At 39.5% G+C, this 17,061-nt stretch overlaps 1 protein-coding gene and 1 pseudogene across 1 annotated transcript in view; both read left to right on the top strand.

The window, feature by feature from the left end:
* The window catches only part of TESK2 (testis associated actin remodelling kinase 2), a 135,736-nt gene that overhangs the window by 36,871 nt on the left and 81,804 nt on the right, over positions 1-17,061 (top strand). The gene's annotated exons all lie outside the window — the stretch shown is intronic.
* LOC115521345 lies at positions 9,073-11,898 on the top strand (annotated as a pseudogene).

Here is a 17,061-nt window from a genome sequence, read left to right as displayed (position 1 = left end):
GATTACAAAGTACAAATGACTACAGAGTTTTAAAGGTCAGGTTAAATAAAAAGTGCATCACTGGCAATAAAAGGAAATATTTGATTTCTGGTATGGGAGATAGAAATTATGCAGATAATTTAAGGACTTTCAGTTGCTTTAGATAGCAAAAGGAAGACTGGTTGATGGATGACTTTACACTGAGGAATGTGGATTTATGTGACTTGCTTGTATTCCTTTAAAATAATTCAGTTTTAGAATTTAGGACCTTCTGGTCACTCATCCTTAAAAATAGATCTTTGGGGCGCCTGGGTGGCGCAGTCGGTTAAGCGTCCGACTTCAGCCCGGGTCACGATCTCGCGGTCCGTGAGTTCGAGCCCCGCGTCAGGCTCTGGGCTGATGGCTCGGAGCCTGGAGCCTGTTTCCGATTCTGTGTCTCCCTCTCTCTCTGCCCCTCCCCCATTCATGCTCTGTCTCTCTCTGTCCCAAAAATAAATAAACGTTGAAAAAAAATTTTTTTAAAAAAAAAAATAGATCTTTGTTGTGTTTATATGTTCCAGAAATGGATTTATACAAACCCAAAAGACAAGCCTTCTCTTTTAGGTGTATTCAGCTTCTGTATTTCACAAAAAATGTGTTTGTTTTTAAGGTTAATGATAAGTTTAGCTAATCTACTGTTAGGAAATAATTAAGGCAGATGGACTTGGACTGGAGCAGTTGTTCTCAACTGGGGGCAGTTTTGCTCTGAACGTGATATTTGACAGTGTTTGAAGTTATTTTTGGTTGTCACAATTAGGCAGTGAATGCTACTGGTATCTAGTGGGTAGGGGCCAGGGATGTCACAAAACATCCTATAATTCACAGGACAGTGCTCTGCAACACAGAATTATATGGCCTTAAATGTTAATAGTGCTGAGGTTATAAATCTGTGGCCTAAAAGCATAGAAAAGTTGAAAGCATTTTATAACCTCTCTTACTGAATTTGGGGAAAATATATTTCTAGAAACAAAGTAAGTTGGATTTGCATTTATAATATTTGTGAGCTTCAAATATTCACCTTTGATTGTTAGTCTTTCCTTTTCATTAAAAAAAATCATGAAATAGAGATTAAGGGCAATTTCATTATTTCTAGGCAAATGACTTAGAATATTTTGGATGTTAGGGAAGGACTGAAGCATGTGTAAGTGGAGATGACATTAGTGTTTGTGTGCACATTTAATAGAGTAAGAGAGAAAAATATAAAACCAATTGGCACAGTGGACCCCACTTCTCACCTTCTGGTAAGTGAAAAATCTGTCCAGTTCCATTGTTAGCAGTGACTGACAACGTGCTTAATGTTTCCAATTAAGAGTGCTTCTTTTGGGATACAGTAGAAGGTTCTTCCTTTCTTTTTAATCTAGTCCTGTTTTGTTTGAGAATATGATTGGGAGGAGACTTTCTAGGAAGGTGATTGTTCCAATCTTTTGAGATAACTCACCTTTTATTACCCCATGATATAACTCTGTATTTTAGCATGTATTGTGAAAACTGTAAAACCTGGAATCCCATTCCAGAACAAAGTATCAATGTAGCTTTTTTCTTTTTAATAATAGCTTTACTAAGAAATAATTCACATACTATAAAATTCTCCTTTTAAAAATCTATAATTCAGTGTTTTTTAGTATATTTACAAGGTTGTGCAGCCATCATCACTGCCTAATTAAAAAATTTTTTAGCGGGGTTTCTGGGTGGCTCAGTTGGTTAAGTGTCCAACTTCAGCTCAGGTTATGATCTCACAGCTAGTAGGTTGGAGCCCTGCATATGGCTCTGTGCTGACAGCTCAGAGCCTGGAGCCTGCTTCAGATTCTGTGTCTCCCTCTTTCTCTGCCCCTCCCTCGCTCATGCTGTCTCTCTCAAAAATAAATAAACATTTAAAAAATAAATAAAAATTATTTTATCATCCTAAAAAGAAAACCTATACTCATTATTAGTGACAACTCATTTCTCCCTTCCCCCAGCCCTTGGCAACCACTATTTTACTTTCTGTCTCAATGGATTTGTCCATTCTGGACATTTCATATAAATAGAATCATATCATATGTGGCCTTTATGACTGATTTCTTTCACTTAGCATAATGTTTTCAACTTTGATCCATGTTATAGTATATATCAGTACTTCATTCCTTTTTTAAAAAAAATTTATATTTTATTTTATATTAGAGACAGAGACAGAGACAGAGAGACAGCGAGAAGGGGAGGGGCAGAGAGACGGAGACAGAATGTGAAGCAGGCTCCAGGCTCTGAGCTGTCAGTACAGAGCTCGACATGGGGGTTGAACTCATGAGCAGTTGAGATCATGACCTGAGCTGAAGTTGGACACTTAACCGACTGAGCCACCCAGGTGCCCCACTTCATTCCTTTTTATGTCTCAGTAATATTTCAGTGTATGGATAGTACAACATTTTGTTTATACAGTCATCTGTTGATAAACATTTGGATTGTTTTTATCTTTTGGCTATTGTGAGTAGTGCAGCTGTAAACATTCGTGTACAAGTATTTGAGTACTTGTTTTCATTTCTTTTGAGTATATACCTAGAAGTGGAATTATTGGGATATAAAGTAACTCTAAGATTTACTTTTTGAAATAGTACCAAACTGTTTTCCACATTGGCCGTATCATTTGGCATTCCCACTAGTAATATACGGGGTCCAGTTTCTCTACAATCCTGCCAAAACTTGTTATTTTCTCTCTCTTTTCTTTTTATAAAAATTATAATAACCATCCTAGTGGGTGTGAAGTATCTCATTGTAGTTTTGATTTCGTTTCCCAAATGACTAGTGATATTGAGCATTTTTTTTCATGTGCTTCTTGGTCATTTGTATATCTTCTTTTGAGAAATGGCTATTCAAGTTCTTTGCACATTTTTGAATTGAGTTGTTTTTGTCACGTTGTAGTTCTTTATATAGTATCCTTTATTTTTTCAATTTGAAAGTAGTCGTTTGTTAACTGTACAGATTACAAAAATAATCATGGTAGATACCTCAGTTAATCTATTTTTTTAATTAAAAATTTTTTTTAAAATTGTTTTTAATTTTATGTATGTATGTATGTATGTATGTATGTATGTATGTATGTATTTACTTCCAGGTTAGTTAGCATATAGTGCAACAATGATTTTGGGAGTAGATTCCAGTGGTTCATCCCCTATGTATAACAGCCAGTGCTCATCCCAACAAGTGTCTCTTAATGCTTTTTATCCATTTAGCTCATCCTACCTCACACAACCCCTCTAGCAACCCTCTGTTCTCTATATTTAAGAGTCTCTTATGTTTTGTCCCCCTCCCTGTTATTTTTGCTTCCCTTCCTTTATGTTCATCTGTTTTGTATCTTAAATTCCTCATATGAATGAAGTCATAGATATTTGTCTTTCTCTGACTGACTAATTTCACTTAGCATAATACCCTCCAGTTCCATCCACGTAGTTGCAAATGGCAAGATTTCATTCTTTTTGATTGCCGAGTAGTACTCCTTGTGTATATATACCACATCTTCTTTATCCATTCATCCATCAATGGACATTTGGGCTCTTTCCATACTTTGGCTGTTGTCGATAGTGCTGCGATAAACATGGGGGTGCATGTGCTGCTTCAAAACAGCAAACCTATATCCCTTGGATAAATACCTACTGGTGCAATTGCTGGGTCCTAGGATAGTTCTATTTTTAATTTTTTGAGGAACCTCCGTACCATTTTCCAGAGTGGCTGCACCAGTTTGCGTTCCTACCAGCAGTGCAAAAGAGATCCTCTTTCTCCACATCCTTGCCAACATCTGTTACTACCTGAGTTGTAAATGTTAGCCATTCTGATAGGTGTGAGGTGGAATCTCATTGTGGTTTTGATTTGTATTTCCCTGATGATGAGTGATGTTGAGCATTTTTTCATGTGTCGGTTGGCCATCTGGATGTCTTTTTTGGAGAAGTGTCTATTCATGTCTTTTGCCCATTTCTTCACTGGATTATTTGTTTTTTGAGTGTTGAGTTTGATAAGTTCTTAATAGATTTTGGATGCTAACCCTTTATCTGATATGTAGTTTGCAAATATCTTCTTCCATTCTGTTGGTTGCCTTTTAGTTTTGCTGATTGTTTCCTTCGCTGTGCAGAAGCTTTTTATTTTGATGAGGTCCCAGTAGTTCATTTTTGCTTTTGTTTCCCTTGCCTCCAGAGACAAGTTGAGTAAGAAGTTGCTGTGGCCAAGATCAAAGAGGTTTTTGCCTGCTTTCTCCTTGAGGATTTTGATGGCTTCCTGTCTTAATTTTAGGTCTTTCATCCATTTTGAATTTATTTTTGTGTATGGTGTAAGAAAGTGGTCCAGGTTCATTTTTCTGCCATGTCGCTGTCCAGTTTTCCCAGCACCACTTGCTGAAGAGACTGTCTTTATTCCATTGGATATTCTTTCCTGCTTTGTCAAAGATTAGTTGGCCATATGTTTGTGGGTCCATTCCTGGGTTCTCTATTCTGTTCCATTGATCTCAGTGTCTGTTTTTGTGCCAGTACCATACTGTCTTGATGGTTACAACTTTGTAGTATAGCTTGAAGTCTGGGATTGTGATGCCTCCTGCTTTGGTTTTCTTTTTCAAGATTGCTTTGGCTATTTTGGGTCTTTTCTGGTTCCCTACAAATTTTAGGATTGTTTGTTGTAGTTCTGTGAAGAATGCTGGTGTTATTTTGGTAGGGATTGCATTGAATATGTAGATTGCTTTGGGTAGTATGGACATTTTAACAACATTTATTCTTCCAGTCCAGGAGCATGGAATGTTTTTCCATTTGTGTGTGTGTGTGTGTGTGTGTGTGTGTGTGTGTGTGTGTCTTCTTCAATTTCTTTCATAAGCTTTCAGTAGTTTTCAGTATATAGAGTTTTCACCTCTTTGGTTAGGTTTATTCCTAGGCATTTTGTGGTTTTCGGTGCAAATGTAAATGGGGTGGATTCCTTGATTTCTCTTTCTGTCACTTCATTATTGATGTATAAGAATACAACGGATTTCTGTGCATTGATTTTATGTCCTGTGACTTTGGTGAATTCATGGATCAGTTCCAGCAGTTTTTTGGTGGAATCTTTTGGGTTCCATGTAGAGTATCATGTCATCCGCGAAGAGTGAAAGTTTTTCCTCCTTGCCGATTTGGATGCCTTATTATTATTATTTTTTAATGTTTATTTTTGAGAGACAGAGAGACAGAGCACAAATGGGGAGGAGCAGAGAGAGAGGGAGACACAGAATCTGAAGCGGTCTCCATCCAGGCTCTGAGTTGTCAGCACAGAGCCCAATGCTGGGCTTGAACCCGTGAACTGTGAGATCATGACCTGAGCTGAAGTCGGGCGCTCAACTGATTGAACCACCCAGGCACCCTGCTCAGTTCATCCTTCTAATGAGCCTGTTGATCTGGTCTTCCCTGTTGTGGGCATCTCCACCTTTTGCCAAACGGGTGGTCTTTTTCTTTATTCCCCCTCATGGAGAAGATAATTTGAAGGGCCATAAGAAGTTATTTGCTTCTTTGAAATATAGTCTAACAGTATAGATCTTGTGAATCAGATCCTCCACGCAGATAATGCCATATTTACCAAGAGAGTGAGCAGTCAATGTGTTATCTGTCAAGGTAATTCGCTTCTTGTTGATTTTGCCATAACCACACTTGTAGATCAGTTCATTTACTGACTTCCAGTTTGGGTACTCCCATATTTATATAGTGTCTTTTGATGCTGTTCAGTTTATCTATTTTTTTCTTTTGTTGCTTGTGCTTTTGGTATCAAATCCAAAGTCATAAAGATTTCCCCCAATGTTTTATTCTAAGAGTTCTGTAGTTTTAGCTCTTAAGTTTTGATGCTATTGTAAATGGAATTGTTTTCTTTTCCTTCTTTTCTTTTTTTCTTTTCTTTTCTTTTCTTTTCTTTTCTTTTCTTTTCTTTTCTTTTCTTTTCTTTCCTTCTTTCTTTCTTTCAGTTTATTTATTTTGAGAGAGAGAGCATGCGCACGCATGTGCACTGTCAGTGCAGAGCCTGACATGGGGCTTGAACTCACAAACCATGAGATCATGATCTGAGATGAAATCAAGAGTCAAGATTAACCAACTGAGCCACCCAGGCACCCCTCTTTTCTTTTCTATCTTTAAAATATTTTTTATTGGGTTGCCTGGGTGGCTCAGTGGTTAACTGTGTGACTTCGGCTCAGGTCAGGATCTCATTGTTCATGAGTTTGAGCCCCGCATCAGGCTATCTGCTGTCAGCACCAAGCTGCTTCAGATCTCTGTCTCCCCCCGCCCCCCGCCCGTCCCTCACGTGCGCACATGCTCTCTCTGTCTCTCAAAAATAAATCAGTAAATAAATAAATATTAAAAATAACAAAAAAAATTTTTATTAAAGCAAAAATGACTACAATGAAAAGAGATGAATTAAAAAAAAAACCAGAAGAGTAATCTTTGGTTTGGGAGGATTCTTATATTCATGTAATGAGGACCCTTTAATTTTAGCAGTGGAAGTGTTGGAATGCTGACATAAGATCAAGTTAGGAAAAGAACACCAATATCAGGTCAAAGCTAGTTGGTGTCTTCCAAAGTGACAGTAGAAGATACCACAGGGTAAAACGTGGGCGGAGCTGTACTCTTTTCACCTCAGAAGAGAACTTTATGTGCTACAAGAAGAATGCCTCAGTCACCCATGGTTCTAGGGAAAGGAATTAGTTTCTAGCAGTATTATTATAGGGGAAATGGTTTTCTTAATTTCGTTTTTCAGATTATTTATTGCTAGTGTAAAAAAATACAATTGATGTTTGTATTTGTCTTGTATCCTATAACTTTGCTGAACTCTTTTATTTTTTAGAATTTTGGAATTTTCTTTTTTAAAGTTTATTTATTTGAGAGAGAGAGAGAGAGAGAGAGAGAGAGAGAGAATGAGAGAGTAAGTGGGGGAGAAGCAGAGAGAGGAAGAGAATCCCAAGCAGGCTCTGCGTTGTCAGCACAGAGCCCGACGCAGCGCTCAAACCCACGAAACATGAGATCATGACCTGAGCCAAAACTGAGAGTCAGATGCTTAACTGACTGAGCCATCCAGGTGCCCCTAGAATTTTCTATGTACAAGATCATGTCACCTGCTTAACATAAATCTTGACTATATAAGTTTTCTCCTCTCCCATACCTAGACCCTTGCACAGTCTGAGTTACATGCCCGTTGTCTTCACAGAAACTTGTTACTTTTATCATATTCTGTTGAAATGATCTATTTAAAGTGTCTGTCATCCCACTTAGCTTTAAGCTCCATGAGGATAGGGACTATGTGTTATTTACTTTTGTTTTGCCAGGGTATAGCACTGTGCCTGGCATAGAATAGGCATCCATCCATCCATCCATCCATTCACTATATTGTGGTTCTTCTATATGTTAGGCATTGTGCTAAGTGCTGAAATACAGTAATGATTAAGACTTGTTATTCTTGGGGCGCCTGGGTGGCGCAGTCGGTTAAGCGTCCGACTTCAGCCAGGTCACGATCTCGCGGTCCGTGAGTTCGAGCCCCGCGTCGGGCTCTGGGCTGATGGCTCAGAGCCTGGAGCCTGTTTCCGATTCTGTGTCTCCCTCTCTCTCTGCCCCTCCCCCGTTCATGCTCTGTCTCTCTCTGTCCCAAAAATAAATAAACGTTGGAAAAAAAAAAAAAAAAAAAAAGACTTGTTATTCTTGCCATTGTGGAATTTATAATCTAATGGTAAATATTTATATTAAGTAATTACAAGGGTGATTACAACACAAAGAGAAACATGGCATATTAGTTTCCTATTGCTGCATAGCAGTATTACCATGAATGCAATAGTTGAAAAGAATACGTATTTATGATATCTTTTTCTGTGGTTCAAGAGTCCAGGCAGGACTTGGCTGGGTCCCCTGCTCCATGGTCTCACAAAGCTGTAATTAAGGTGTCAGGTTGGGTGGAGATCCTGACTGGCTCAGTCAGAAGAGGGTGTGACTCTTGATCTCAGGCTTGTGAGTTCAAGCCCCATGTTGGGTGTAGAGATTACTTAAATAAATTCAAAAAAACTTTTACAAAATGGTGTCATCTGGGGCTGACATCTTATCTGGGGCTCAACTGGGGAAGGATTTGCTACTAAGCTCATGTGGTTGGTGGCAGCATTCAATTCCTTGCAGGCTGTTGAATTCAGGGCTTCAGCTTGATATGTTTCATATTGGCAGCTTGAGTCTTTGAAGCTAGTAAGCGAGTCTTCTAGTAAGATAGGTTACAATCTTATGTGACATTTAGGTCACAGTTAATTCATTTTTTTCTTCTTATTTATTTATTTTTTAAATTTATTTTTTTTGGAGAGTGCAAGCGGGGGGGGGGGGGTGCAGAGAGAGGGGGACAGAGGATCTGAAGCCGGCTCTGTGCTGACAGGCTGACAGCAGTGAACCCGATGTGGAGGTTGAACTCACGAACTGCAAGATCATGAACTGAGCTGAAGTCGGATACTCAACCGACTGAGCTACCCAGGTGCCCCGCAGTTAATTCATTTTTGATGTTTTAAATTTTGAGTCACCTTTGCCATATTGTATTGGTTAAAAGTAAGTCACAGACCCTGCCCAGGCTCAAGGGGAAAGGATCACACAATGGCATGAACACTAGGGGTAGGGATCATGGGAGCCAGTCTAGAGTCTATTGCCACACATGGATTGTAATGGGAGTACAAAAAAGTCATTGTCTAATTTGGAGCGGGAGAATGCTCTTCTTGAGAAAGTGAAGTTTAAGTTGAGACTTGAAGGGTAAATAAGAACTAGCCAAGTGAAGGAATAGGTTGGAGAAATGAACATTCCAAGAGGAAGGAACAATCTATTTATAGGCCTAGATGAGAGAAGTCTGAGATGCAGTTAAGGATCTCAAAGAAGTCTAGAATGGCTTCAGCAGAGGGTCGGGGAGATTGGTAAGAGATGAAATATGTTGCAGAGGTAAGCAGGGGTTTATTGTTGAGGACCTCATCATCTGTAAAGGTCCTCAAGGATAAGAATTTTCGATTTTATCTTAAGAGACTTGCTTTTAATTTTAAGTAAGTGGGTTGGAGAGGGTAAGAATTGATTCAGTTTGGCAATGGTCCAAGTGAAAGATGTGATATGTGACTGTGGCAGAAGTGTGCATGGTGGTAACTGGAATGGTGTGGAGTGAAATGATTTGAAATACTAGACATGCTTTTTAAAAATCTTTTAAAAAAAACATTTATTCAGTTTTGAGAGAGAGAGCATGAGCTGGGAGGGGCAGAGAGAGAGACAGAGGATCTGAAGCAGGTGACAGCAGAGAGCCTGATGCAGAGTTCCAACTCACCAACCGCGAGATCATGACCTGAGCTGAAGTCAGACGCTTAACCAACTGAGCCACCCACCCAGGTGCCTCTAGACATGCGGTTTAATTTACCAACTTAAGTATGCTTATAAAAAAATTGAGAGATACTTTGAAGGTATTAACTGTAGCATTTGGTGAATGGTTAGATGTGATGGTGAGAGGAAGGAGGAATCAAAGATGATTTCAGGTACAAGTAGCTGGATGTTTGAACTCTGAAGGAGGAATGTATTTGATGATTTCAGATTTGGATTAGAATGTGAAACCTCTACAAGCAGTTAACATTTAGAGTTCAGAAGACAGATCTGGCTTGGAAATGTAGATATAAGAGCTATTAACATAGAGTAACTGGGAGTGGCTGGGTAGCTCAGTCGGTTAAGCGGCCGACTTCGGCTCAGGTCATGCTTTCCCGGCTGTGAGTTCGAGCCCCGCGTCGGGCTCTGTGCTGACAGCTCAGAGCCTGGAGCCTGTTTCAGATTCTGTGTCTCCCTCTCTCTGACCCTCCCCCGTTCATGCTCTGTCTCTCTCTATCTCAAAAATAAATAAACCTTAAAAAAAAAAAAAAAACATAGAGTAACTGAAGCCATGAGTATGAATGATGTTATACAGGGAGTATAAACAGACAGAAGAGAGCCTGGGACCAAGTATTGAGGAACTCAAACATTTAAGGATTGAGTAGAGGAAGGAAGAGCTGGAATACAAGAGTAGAGGAAGGAAGGAGCCTGAATACAAGTAGTAAGAGGGTAAGAGTACCGGTGTGTGTATCTGTGTACCTGTGTGTTAGTGAGTGAGAGAGAGAGACTTGATGAAGAAATTTGAACCTAGGATGAACACAAAGTTTGTGTTCTTTTCACTGTACCCTGTATAACAATGCCTACCTTGTAATGTTGGAAGGATCAAATGAAATGTGTAGAGCATCTTGTACAATGTTTTGTCGATCGAGCAAATAGTAGCTTTTGTTATTTTAGATGTTATTTTCTCTATTTTATTTTTGCACAACAGTTCAAATTTGATCTTAGGTTAGCCCACTAGTTTTAGATGTGATTTCATTTTTAAAAATTTTATTATTGTTATTTTTATTAGAGAGAGAGAGCACAAGTGGGGAAGAGGAGCGGGAGGGGAGAGAGAGGAGAGAGAATCCCAAGCAGGCTCCATGCTGAGTGAGGACCCGACCCAGGGCTCAATCACATGACCGCAGGACCAAGCCTAAATCAAGAGTCTGTCGCTTAACTAACTGGGCCCATAACTGAGCCCCAGATATGATTTCATTTTTGATGGTCATGTGATATCAAATGCCTTCTTTTCTTATAATTATCATATTTTTCATAGCGTGATTGCCTCTTCTCTCCTTTGTACCTCCTGTATACCCTATATAGACTTTTATCAGAGCAATGCTACATTTTATGACTTTTTTTTTTTACGTGTTTGTGTTTCTCTGTTAGATCAGACCTCCCTATGTTTTTCATCTCTGTGTCTTTAGTACTTGGCACAGACTCTGCCAAGTAGTGGGTACTCACTAAATATTTGTTGCATGAAAAAAACCCCATATATACGTTATAAGAATATGTAGAATTTGCTAATCAAATTGTACACCTGAAACTAATATAACACTGTATGTCAATTATACTTCAGTATAAAAAGAAAGAAAGAAAAGAATGCATTGAGAAGCAACATGAGAGAAAGATAGACTCTGGAGCTAGACTGCCTCTGTTTGAGCCTTTAAAAATTTTTTTTTTTCTAAACCCAATATGAGGGTCGAACTCACAACCCTGAGATCAAGAGTCAACATGCTGCATCACCTGAGCCAGGCAGGCACCCCTATACTGACTCTATTTGAATCTTGGCTCTACCACTTATAAGCTTTCTGACCTTGGGCAAGTTACTTGACTTCTGTGCCTCAGTTTTTGCATCTGCAAAATGGAGGTAATGATAGTACCTACCTTATGGGGTTGTTGAGCAGATGTAATGAGCTAGTATATGTAAAGTATTTAGAATACTGTCTAGCATATAATATACCCTATATAAGGGCTAGTTATTATTTCTATTACAAATGCAGTTAAGATTTTGAATTTTGTGCTAAGTACTATGTTAAGAACTTGTATACATGATCTTTTTATTTATACAAATATTTATATTTGCCACAATAATTCTATAAGCAGTTATACTTCCATTATATAAATGAGGAAACTGCCCCTGCCCTGGAGCCATTAAGAAGCAGCAGCCGTAGCTCTGTGCTACCCTATGGCCGGGGGCCTAAACAAGGGCCATGAGATGACTAAGAACGTGAGCAAACTGAGGTATAGCTGCTCCCATAGGTGCCTCACCAAGCACACCAGGTTTGTGTGGTACACGATCCGAGAGGTATATGGCTTTGCCTCATATGAGCAGCCTGCATGGAGTTGCTCAAGGTCTCCAAGGACAATGGTGCCATCAAGTTCATCAAGAAAAAGGTGGAGACACACATCCATGCCAAGAGGAAGAGAGAGGAGCTGAGCAACATGCTGGTAGCCATGGGGAAAGTCACAGCCAAGAAGGATTGAACTCCTCCCCTCTGTATGTAATAGAAACTTTTGGAACTTGGAAAAAAAATAATAAATACATAAATAAATGAGGAAACTGAGGTCCAAAAATGTTTAATGTCTTGCCAATAGGTAAATGGTACAGCTAGGATTTGAATTCCTATCTGTGTAATTGATGAATGGAATATCATAGCTAATTTTGATCCAGTGTACAAGAAAAAATTTAAAGATTATTTTATTAATTTTTTTTTAATTTTTTTTCAACGTTTATTTATTTTGGGGACAGAGAGAGACAGAGCATGAACGGGGGAGGGGCAGAGAGAGAGGGCAGAATCGGAAACAGGCTCCAGGCTCTGAGCCATCAGCCCAGAGCCTGACGCAGGGCTCGAACTCCCTGACCGCGAGATCGTGACCTGGCTGAAGTCGGACGCTTAACCGACTGCGCCACCCAGGCGCCCCTATTTTATTAATTTTTATATATTTATGCTATATTTTTAGAATACTGTGTGTGTGTGTGTGTGTGTGTGTGTGTGTGTGTGTGTGTGTATGCTTTCTTATAGAGTTCAACCTGATTCATTTTGAGTGGCAAGTATACAACTAGTTATATAAGTTAGAGGCTTGGGCGCCTGGGTGGCTCAGTTGTTAAGCATCTGACTTCAGCTCACGTTATGATCTCACGGATCATGAGCTTGAGTCCCACTTTGGGTGAGCATGAGCCCTGCTTTGGGTGAGCACAAGCTCTGCTTCTGGTGAGCATGAGCCCCGCTTTGGGTGAGCCCCGCTTCTCTCTCTCTCTCTCTCTCTCTCTCTGTCTCTGCTCCTCGCTCACTTGTGCTCTCTCTCTCAAAAAAAAAAAAAAAAAAAAAAAGAGGCAAAGTTTCTACTTTCTCCCCCTTTATATTTTCCCAAATTGACAGCATCATGTGGAAATGCCAAGCTGTAAGAAATAATAAACTTATAAACTAAAAGAGCCAGATATCTGCCATCTGCTTGGGTACTGAAAAATTGATTTATTCACATTCATGGTTATACATTTATTATTTAGTGCACATGGAGTTGTCATGCAAACTCTAAATCTGTAACAGTATTAACAGTTGTGGTATAAAGAAAGTAAGGGGAACATTTTAGTATGTGAATGTTACTTTGTTCTAAGATGTTTTATTTTTGTGCTTGGGAAGGTAAAGTTTTTGTGTTCTCTGGTGGTTTTTTCTACTTTGAGAAGTAAGATACTGGGTCTCAAAATGCTGGTGTTGCTGCAGCGGTCTTAGTGTGCCAACTGCCTACAATTTTTTAGTCTCTCAAACTACATCTTGTGAGATCTGCAAGACACTGAATCCTTTCTCTTTCAAATGTGATCATTGTCACAACCTGAATCTACAGAAACTCAAGGATTTTTCTCAAATTGTCTATATTTTCATAGTTGTGTTTGTTCTCTTCTCTTCTCTTCTCTTCTCTTCTCTTCTCTTCTCTTCTCTTCGGGAGAGAACATGAGTGGTTGAGAAGGGCAGAGGGAGAGAGAGAGAGAGGGAGAGAATCTTAAGTCGATGCAGGGCTCAATTCCACATATTGAGATCATGCATGACCTGAGGCGAAATCAAGAGTTGGACACTCAGCTGACTGAGCCACCCAGTGTTTGTGCTTTTCCATCTGTCTCTCTGAGACCTCACCATAAAAAGTGTTTTCATCAACACTACGTGGGATCCTGTTCTTACAGTATGTAATGACTGCATGTTTTCATAGTCACAGTGTCAGAGAAGAGTTAAGGTCTATAGTCTTGAAGGTGTATAAGGAAGCTTTTATAAAATGGCTAAGAAGTAGACAGGATGATGTGAGGTAGTGAATGTTCTACCTGAGTGTGAAGGTTAGGAGTAAGCCCGTTAGCCATCTCTGGTACTGTTTAGTACCAGTTTTTAGAGTTATTGCTCTGACTGCAATGTCTGTTTATACCAAAGCTGTTTGGAGGAACAAAGTAATGAGTTCTGGGAGTAATTTGAACCTACCCCCAAACTCCAAAACATCAGTGAGCAAGATGTGTGTGGATGTGTGTGTGTGTGTGTGTGTGTGTTTGTCCATGTTTGTCCCCTTGTGTCAGATCAGCCATTTCAGAAGTAAATTGCCCCATATAGTCAGAGAATTAAGGTAACCTTCAGTATGAAGAATGAGATTAAAGAAGAACAAATGTAGAGAAAACTCTTCATTGTACAATATTACTCTGGCATGAAAGCAGTGTTTTATAGGAATTGAGCGCTTTTTAAAATGTTTTTCTTTTTCTTTCTTTCTTTCTTTCTTTCTTTCTTTCTTTCTTTCTTTCTTTCTTTCTTTTAGGAATTGAGTGCATTTTTAACCATCAGAAAATGTTTTCAGTGTTTGAAACAGTCAAGGAAAAGAGTGGATAGAGACACTAGAGCAGCAAGGCTTGAACCTTAAGTATCTTTACATGGGGAGGGTGTGAAGAAGGAGAAGAGACAAGTAGCAGTCAGAGATAGGTTCGTAAAGTTCAAGGAAGCTGCCAGAGCTACAAATTCCAAAGAGCTGACACCGTGTTACAGACACTTACAAAAGAGGGTATAAAGAGGAAAACAAACTTCCCTCCCCACCTTCCACCACCCTTTTTAAAGGAGTTTAGCATTGAAAAGTGTGGAGAAAGAGGGTGATAACAGTCCAGTGCAACTTAGGGCTTTGCACCTTGGTAATCGTCTTTGTTGCATAGCCTTATTGTCTGTCAAAACTACTTCTTGCTAAATTTCCTATTGTGTTCCTTGTTGCATTTATCTGGTTTTGTAACCTCTTTGAGATACTGGGGGTTTCAGAGCGGGAGCTCTCCTGGGGAGGTTTGGTGTTTGGCTGGTGTGGAGGGGAAATGATGTATTTTATAGGAGGCACTGTGTATCATATGTGCACTTAAGGTTCACACACAGCAATATATGATTGGAGCTTTTGGCCCTTTTCAGTACATTTAATATAACCCCTAGAGCTGCTGTGGGAAGTTGGGCTAAGTAGTAAAGAATATTGTAGATGTCTCAGTGGGCCAAGCTCAGCACTCAGTGACAAGTGATAATTTATCAGGTAGCAAATTTTACTGTGTTCATATTGCTGTGTAGAAATACCTGCCAAGATCCTTTACTTTAATTGATAATTCGGCGGGGGGGGGGGGGGGGGAGGGGGGACAAAAACTAGAAGCACACAAGTTGTATTGTACAACTTGCATTCACTCAGCTCGTAGAAGTATTTCTGTAAATGATATGATATATGTGAAGGCACGTGAAAGATACTACAAAAAGTTGATTCTAGAGTGTATTATTTTGCGTCAGTGAGAGTGAGAGAGTTGGTTACTGTCCTTTTGTGTAATCTCATTGCACTCTGTTGCTACTTCTGTTGCAGCATGTGATAAACATTGCAATTATTTGCCATCTTATTCATTTATTTACTCAGCAGATATTTAGTTAATACTCATTAGGTGTAGGACATTGAGCTAGGTGTTAGGGATAGAGGAATAAAATCCTGCTCTAAAAGAGCTCTTAAATATAGGAAATATATTTAAAACACAGTATTTGCTAAAATAGAACTTTAGCAAGAGCCTGAAATTACTCAATACATATTTGCTAAGTGTGTGAAAGTATGCATAGGGTACTAAGGAATATAATACTGGGCACCAGTATAAACATTGTGTGAAGGGGTCAGAGAAGGCTTCATAGAGGAAGTCACCCTTTAGTTTTCTTGAAGGAGAAAATAGAGCTTGTCTGGTGGACAAGTACGGGAAAAGGCATTTCAAGCAGTTGGAAAAGCATATGTGGAGGCACAGAGGAATATTCTAGGAACGGTGAGAAATTTGATTTAGTTTAAGTCTGGTGGATGCATGTAAAGGAATGGCAAAACTCTGCTGAATCTAGAGAGATAGGCAGGAGCTAGACAATAAAAGATTTTTTCTTTTAATTTTTTCTTTCTTTTTTTTTAATTTTTAAAATGTTTATTTTTGAGTGAGAGAGAGACAGACAGAGTGGGGGAAGGGCAAAGAAAGAGGGAGACACAGAATCCAAAGCAGGTTCTAGTCTCTGAGCTGTCAGCATAGGGCCTAATGCAGGGCTCAAACTTACAAACTGCAAGATCATGACCTGAGCCGAAGTCAGACACTCAACTGACTGAGCCCCCCAGGCGCCCCTAAAAGATTTTTTCTTGATCCAGAGTCACTGCAGATATGTTTATTAGTTTTTTGTATTCCCAAGTCAGCTTTTGGTTTGTTGAATCTCTCAATTGTTTCTTTGTTTCCTATTTCATTAATTTTTGCTTTTATCTTTATTTTTATATTTTTATATGGCATTTTTAGTTGAACTCTAACCCATTTTTACATTTTTTTTAATGTTTATTTATTTTTGAGACAGAGACAGACAGAGCATGAACAGGGGAGGGTCAGAGAGAGAGGGAGACACAGAATCCAAAGCAGGCTGCAGGCTCTGACCTACCAGCACAGAGCCTGATGCAGGGCTCGAACTCACAAACCGTGAGATCACAACTGGAGCCGAAGTCGGAGGCTCAACTGACTGAGCCACCCAGGTGCCCCTAACCCATTTATTTTTAATCTTTTTTTGCAAATCAGTTAGGATTGTTTTTGGCAGTATGTTACAGAAACCTGAACACAGTGGCTTATTCAAATTTTTCTCAAGAAATCTTGAGAAATGCCTATGCTGTGCAGCTGCTTAAGGAAGTCCTCAACAAACCAAGCTTCTAGTTTCCTTGTCTTTAGTGTGTAGTTCGTGGCCTTTTGGTTACAAGGTAGCTGTTCTTGATGCAAGCACTACGTCTTTGCTCCAGTCTATAAAAACGATAAAGGGCAGTTTCATCAGGGAAACATTTCTAGAATCCCTACCTAGCAATTCCCACTTATATCTCCTTACTTAGTACTATGTCACCTGGCTACTCTAGAGAGAGCGGGGGAGGGAGGGAGGGAGGGAGGGAGGGAGGGAGGGAGAGAGAGAGAGAGAGAGAGAGAGAGAGAGAGAGAATCCCAAGAGGGCTCTATAATGTGAGTGTGGAGCCTGATGCAGGGCTGGAACTCATGAACTGTGAGATCATGACTTGATCCAAAATCAAGAGTCAGATACTTAACCGACTGAGCACCCAGGCGCCCTGAATGTTTTAATTAACCAAGCACATTGCCAACTAACTGAGGTCCTGTAAGTCAAGAAGAGGGGGAAAATAGATGTTGATATACAGTGTTGTCTACTAT

This window comes from Lynx canadensis, chromosome C1 (genome assembly GCF_007474595.2).
Source record: "Lynx canadensis isolate LIC74 chromosome C1, mLynCan4.pri.v2, whole genome shotgun sequence".
Lineage (NCBI taxonomy): Eukaryota > Metazoa > Chordata > Mammalia > Carnivora > Felidae > Lynx > Lynx canadensis.
Note: the sequence above shows the minus strand (reverse complement) of the source record. Positions and strands in the feature narration are given on the sequence as shown.